This window comes from Puma concolor, chromosome D3 (assembly GCF_028749965.1).
Source record: "Puma concolor isolate L17-30 chromosome D3, mPumCon1.1.hap2, whole genome shotgun sequence".
Classification (NCBI taxonomy): domain Eukaryota; kingdom Metazoa; phylum Chordata; class Mammalia; order Carnivora; family Felidae; genus Puma; species Puma concolor.
In genome coordinates, this window is record NC_141678.1 from 68047308 (window position 1) to 68053802 (window position 6495).

The window sequence follows — 6495 nt, forward strand, 5'->3', positions numbered from 1 at the left end:
CCTCATGACTTAACATATTTTTTATTTCCCTACTACCATTGTAGTAAATATTTCAAGATAGAGGACCTAAGTGTGTTTTATTGAAAAAAAATGCTTCGGGGCGCCTGGGTGGCTCAGTCGGTTGAGCGTCCGACCTAGGCTCAGGTCATGATCTCGCGGTCCGTGAGTTCGAGCCCCATGTCGGGCTCTGTGTTGACAGCTAGGAGCATGGAGCCTGGAGGATTCTGTGCCTCTCTCTCTCTGCCCCAATCCACTCGCATCCTGTCTCTGTCTCTCTCAAAAATAAATAAACTTTAAAAAAGAAAAAAAGTTTTATTGAATGAAGTCCAAAGCTTAGATTCTGCTCATCCCTCTAGTTAATTGATAACCAACTGATAACGGTTGATTTATTATCCCCATTCAGTCCCATCCTGCCGGACCTCCTGCTTCTGGATGACTGTTCCACCGGCCACATGACAAAAAGCACACGTAATCTTTCCGTTCTTTGTCTCCAACCCCACATTTTCCAAGATACTCGGGCTTTAAAGGCATGAAGACCTCATATCCATGTCCATTATCCTGTTGGTGACAGAGTGTCTCCCAAAAATCGTGTGCACTGGAACCTGAGAATGTGACTTTGCTTGGAAATAGAGTCCTTGCAGATGTAATCAAACTAAGATGAGGTCATTTGTGTCCTTACAAGAAAAGGAAAAATTTGGACACAGAGATGCACACGGGCAGAAGGCCATGTGATAGAAGACAGATCGGAGTGGCCATCTATGTGACTAGGAGCACCAGGGACTGCCAGCAGTCACCAGAAGCGGGAAGAAGAAGGGAGGATGGAGATTTCCGAGGGAGCACGGCCCGACCTTGATTTTGGACATCCAGCCTCCAGAACGGTGAGAAAACAAATGTCTATTGTTTCGAGTTACTCAATTAATGGTGCTTTGTTACAGCGGCCCCAGGAAAGTAACACAGTGACCATGACCATTTCTTTCTTTGCAACCCTCCTGAATTTTACCATTTTCCGCCTTCGTCGTTATTGAACCCCTCCTGTATGCAAAGCATAAGGTTAGGCTCTGGAGAAGCAGACCTCACTAAGGTCAGGGAGTACAAATCCACATCCTCAAGAAGCTTAGGATTGAGTCAGAACTGGAAGATACATCTGGAAATGGCCCAGGTTAAAAAAAAAAAAAAGGTGTGCAGCGAGGGCCCATGAGGGACAAAATATTTGCCAGGGAGTTCAGAGGACAGGAGAGTCTCTGTAAAGAAGGTGCTTTGGAAAAGAGAGAGATTTAAGGCACATCTTTAAGGATGACATCGAATTTTGCTGAGTAAAGCTGAGACGGACGTGACGTGGAAATGCAGAAGTGTTCCATTTGGGGAACGGCCAGCCTGGCTGGGGTGGGGAGTCGAGTTAGAGGTGGCTGGACAAAAGGAAGGAGCCTGGATCACAGAGCCCTGGGATGCCACACTTAAGGATTAGGGCTAGCCCCGAGAGGTGGGGTGGAGGGCGGGAGAAGAGCACTGAAAGCCTTCTGCTCTGGACTGACGTCATCCCGTCATGCCTTAGGGCGGCGACCAAGCAGCGGTTGTTAGCGATAAAGTCCTGTTGAACGAACCAATAGAAACGATGGTTCTGTAGTTATGCGTTGGAAACACCCTTCTCCGCTCTACGATTGGAGTAACCACACAGTGAGTCCACTGAATTGTTTCTTCCCAGGCAAGACTTGCCCTGGCTCTAAGGAAGTGAGCTGGGGGAAATTTCGGGCGGGAGACGGGGCACTGAGTCATGCCATGGTCTGGGCATCAGTCAGAACAAAGAGAAAATAGCCCCGTGTCACTGCAAAAGTGGGATTCCCGTGATCAAAGTGCAGTGTGTACCTCACTTTATCTAGCACATGGCTCCAAGGGAGTCTAAATGCTGGGCTTGGGAGAGCCCTGTCCTTCCAGATGCCTGGACAAGTGCCCGGCTTGCCCAGGGACCCTCTCATTTGGCTTCTGCACAAGTTCAGCACTGGTGTTTAACTTTCCTCCCTTTTTTTTTTTTTCTTCCTCCCTGTTATTTAAATGGTTTTAAACATGAAACTAGGCCAGGAAAAGGGGGTGGCATTGTTTTAATAATTAGCAATTATGATCGCTGCAATATTAATTGCATATTTCCATAGCAAACACGTCCCCAGAGGGCCAGGGGGAGTGGTGGTTAGAGACTGCCAGAGCCTAAAACTGGAATTCCTGAGAACAGAAAGAGGAGAGGAAATCAACTTCTTCCATTTAAGCAAATTACCACGGGGACTGCAGGGCCCCTCTAATTAGCCCAGCTTGCAGGAGCTGGTGAGCAGGCTGGTGGGAAGTCTCACTCGGTACCGCCGGGCCTGCCCGCGCAGGCCCCTGCCCCGTTATTTCTTTTATTTTTGTCATTTGGGCAAGACAGCAGCTTGTTTCCAGGGGGGCAGCTGGGCCGGGCTGGAGGCTGACACTCCAGATCTCAGTGCCCCGGGCCCCCAGGCTGGGACCCCGGGTTCATTTGTGCAAATCCTGACCACAGAAGGGCAAAATGGGACAGGACCGCAGGCAATTCCGCGTGGTGGCGCTCGAGGGAGGCTGCGGCAGGGGAGGCCACGGAGCCTGCCTTTCCGATTCCGTGACACAGATCGAGGGGTTCAGGGTGGAACGGGGGTGGGGGGAGGAAGAAGCAGAGGGCGTGGGAGAAGCAGGCGTGACGGGGGGAGAGGGAGAAAGGAGGGCCCCCAAGGGAAGGTGGTGCTGTAGAAAGAAGCAGCAGCCGAGAGGGGCAGGCAAGGGAGTAAGGGGGCCTGAACTGCAGGCAGAGGAAAGAAATGAGGGAGAGCGGGGTAGGGATTAAAACGAAAAGGCGACGGAGCCATCAGGCCGAAGGTAAGATTAATCAGAGAAGACTTCCTGGAAGCGGGGTCCTTCATGACTGCTTCTGGGGCTCTTTCTAACCCATCACACCTCCTCCCCAGCATCACCTTTCATTAGCCACTGAGTTCTTAAAAGCAAACTTCCTAACAGAGGCAAGCCCCGCCTGGCTGTGTCTGTGGCCAGGGGGCCATCTCCCAGAAGGGGGAAGAGTCCCATCCACCTGCTCCTGGTCTGTTTCACAGGACACATGGTCTTCATTTTAAAGTAAACTTGCTAAGCAAAACTCCAAATTCACAAAGAGAGACGTTACAGGGTAATAATTCTCATCGTAAAAAGGTTCCCCCTAAGGTGCCTTTAAATGGGGGGGGGGGACCCTCCCCCGTGCATGGAGGCGTTTGTTTACAGATCATCGACTCCTCGATGGAGAAGCTGGGAGGCTTGACGGAGAAACTTACACACAAAATGTCTCTGGCTGCTTCCAATGGAAAAAGATAAACAATGAAAATAAAGCGAATGTGCTTCAAGAGACGGGAATCCAATCGTGCAACGGTAATGATAGCGATAATACTTGATGCATACAAGTGCCCGTCATTTTGCAGAGCTCTTCATGCCTCCTGTCCCCCGCCCCAGCCCCTGTCAGAACAGCGGTGGGGCCATCACCCTGTGCATTGGCAATGCCACAAGGAAGGGCAGAAATCAGTCCCAGTGGGCAGGTGAGGATACGAGGCCCAAAGGTCTTAGTGCCTACCTGAGGTCACACCTTGCACAGGCAGACTCTGAACCCCGCCCACACTCGGTGTTTCTGGGGTTGTTTTCATCATCTCTTGCTCCCCGTGCGGACGAGGGAAGGATTCCCGCCCTAGGATGATAGGGACAATGGGACACACGACACCCAACACCGGACAGGTGAAATGGAGAGCAAGCAGTCCCTTGGTCACAGATGCTCAAATCCCGAGAGCGAGGATGTCTCACGCTGAGCAGAGCCACCTGGGGGGATGCCCTCGGGAACAGAGGGAACAACAGGGGCTGTGGAGGGCAGGCTTTGTAGTGGGAAGAGGGCGAGATGCCCCCTGGTTCCTGAGGGAAGGTGTGACCCGCTTGTTTGAATCATTCAGGGATGAACATGACCAGAATTGGCCCGGGGATAAGGACAGTGGTGTGGTCGGGGACCCTTATCGATGGAAGCAGGGTGAGGAAGGGAACATTAGTTTAGATGCTTTGGGGTCCTCCCAATTTCACCAGCTGCCAAAGCAGCACCTTAGTCAGACTTTAATCTCAGGCCCCGCACCACAGAGGTCCCCTTAGGGACAAGGCCCCGTACCCGTCAGCACCCTGGACAGCCCATGTTTCAATAACATGGCCAAGGGCTTCTAAGAAACGATACCACCCAATGCCCAAACCAGGTCAGGAGATGATGTGTCCCCAGGGCAGCGCAGGGCCAGCGGCTCTGTCCCAGAGCAGCTTCCCCCGCCCACCCTGGGCTGGGCTGGGTGGGTTATGGGAGCCCCAGCCCATAAAACACATTCCCCTCCCACCCCTCCCACCTTCCTCTGTTAACAAGTCTGGAAGGCTTTGCTCACTCTGTGTGTACACAAACATTACCCGGTGTATTTTTGATCTTACTTATCCCTGGGAATCCATCACAAAGCCGCCTTTGGAAACTCCTAAGCAGGATGTAATGCGTGGATTTCAGCCTCTGCTCGATAGTTTGCAATGTAGTTATTCCCCAAGCCTTAGCATGTGGGAAGAAAACAACCGAAGCAGAAACATGTTTAACCAAACAGCAGCTTGGGGGTGGGGGGAGATGGGGAAGGGAGACAGAAAGGGAGGGACAGAGAGGGGAGGCCCTGGGCAGCCCTTGTGCCTGCTTCTTCCAAGAACTTGCTAAATGATTTCTAGAAGCTGCCTGCCTCAGCCCCAGAACTGTCTGGGCTTCCTCTGGCCAAGGGTGCCTGCCGGGTGCTGTTGGCAGAGGGAACTATGGAGGGAGGTCCAGGGGCGAGCAGCAGGTAGAAACGTGGAAAAATGCTCCTGCCAGAACATTTGAAAGTACTTTGAAGTTTAAGGAGAAGAACATAAGGACATAAAACATGATTCCACTACAATAACTCTACGAGGTAAGCATGACTAAGGACAAAAATTAAACGGCGATCAAGAAAAATCAAAGTGCTTTGTAATAACTGGGTGGCGGGCGGGACGTTGATTCCCGCCCCCCCCCCCCCCCCCCGCCTTGGAGAAGTCTTCTATTATAATAATAGTGTTTGGGTAATTATAATATTTTGGTGTGATTATGAATAGTGTTGGGGTAACTGGTAAGAATCAGGAAGGAAAAGAGAGTGTGGTATCACCCCTCTGAGAACTAGTCATCCAGATAAAGGGGCCACTTGAAGCCATCACGCAAATATCTCTTAATTAAAAGAAGTCAAAGGGAATGCTGGGTAGGCTTGAAATTAGGGATTGGTCTGTAAGCAGAGGTGGCTTCTGGAAGGAGGAAGTGCCGGAGATAGAAACAGCCACACTGAATCTCTTTCAACCCACCCCCTAGGCAGGTCAGGTCTGCAGGAGTGATCGGTTTGTCCCCGGTGTCTTTTATCCTTTGTGGAGGGCCAGCGCCCCACCTCGAATCACCTAAGACCAGAGCTTATGTGACCGGGTCCGAGCCACCCCAGGACAGGAGGCTGCAGAGGGACAGACGTAGGTGAGGAAGCCCAACCTGCAGCCACCACGGCCACCGGAATGGCGTGGGAGCCTTAAGGGATGAGACGAGGCTCTCACCCGCTCCCTGCCGAGCTCTGGGTGCTCAGTACGTTTCTCCAATACACGTCCACACTGGGTGGCCACGCGTCGAGATTCCAGAGATCTCCGGACCCTGTGCTGAGAGTCTGGGAGAGGCGGCAGCCACGAGAGCTCCAGTGCCTTCGTCAGATGGATGCCACATAGACAGCGGTAACTATTTACTGGACGGAACCGGGAGGAAACAAGGCCACCAGGAGTGCTTCGTGGCTGAGGCATCCGACACACAGGTGACACGGGCTGTGCTGGGCCTACAGCTGTAGCCCCTGAAGTCTTACCCAGTTCCTCATAACCCTTGATCCCAGCTCCCACCACACGTCTCCCAGTGCCGCTTCTGTGCCCGGCCAGCTCCCCGGATCCCACCTCTGCCCACCCCGTGCTTATCACGTGTCAGCACACCCTAGGCTTCCGGTGAATCGCTGTCCCCCACTGAATCTGTGTAGAGGACTTTGCACTGTAAAATCATGTTATACTGTATTGTATTCTCCAATATTGCTGTTATTATACACTCCGATATTACTATCATCCCCAATATTCTTATTATTATCTCCAATGAGCGGGTTCGTTGTCATTATAAGAGTAGATATCTGCGTGTGCACGGGCCACAAAGGTGAACCGAGGACGGGTCCGTGCCTAAGGGCCAAGTCCATCTGGATGGACAAGGTCAAAGGCCGAGGAAGGTCAGAGCTGAGTTAGAACCTGAGGAGCCAGCTGGCGGCAGGCAGGAAACAGCAATGGTGTGGACAAGCACAGATATTCAGTGGTTCCCTGCTGAGCAGAAACGCACCGCGGACGCTGGTGAAGGGGCGAGAGTGGCCCCGGACGAGAGGGCGCTGA

General features: G+C 52.2%; 1 long non-coding RNA gene across 2 annotated transcripts; it reads left to right on the plus strand.

Moving 5' to 3' along the window:
- Nucleotides 1-519: 519 nt before the first annotated feature.
- LOC147575608 (uncharacterized) lies at nt 520-6186 on the plus strand. 2 transcript variants are annotated; one of them, XR_015242553.1, is made up of 3 exons: nt 520-878; nt 1553-3414; nt 5411-6186. It is a non-coding gene; the product is annotated as an uncharacterized LOC147575608 (long non-coding RNA). The 2 variants fall into 2 exon arrangements; XR_015242552.1 differs by having other exon boundaries at nt 1553-6186.
- The last annotated feature ends 309 nt before the right edge of the window (nt 6187-6495 follow it).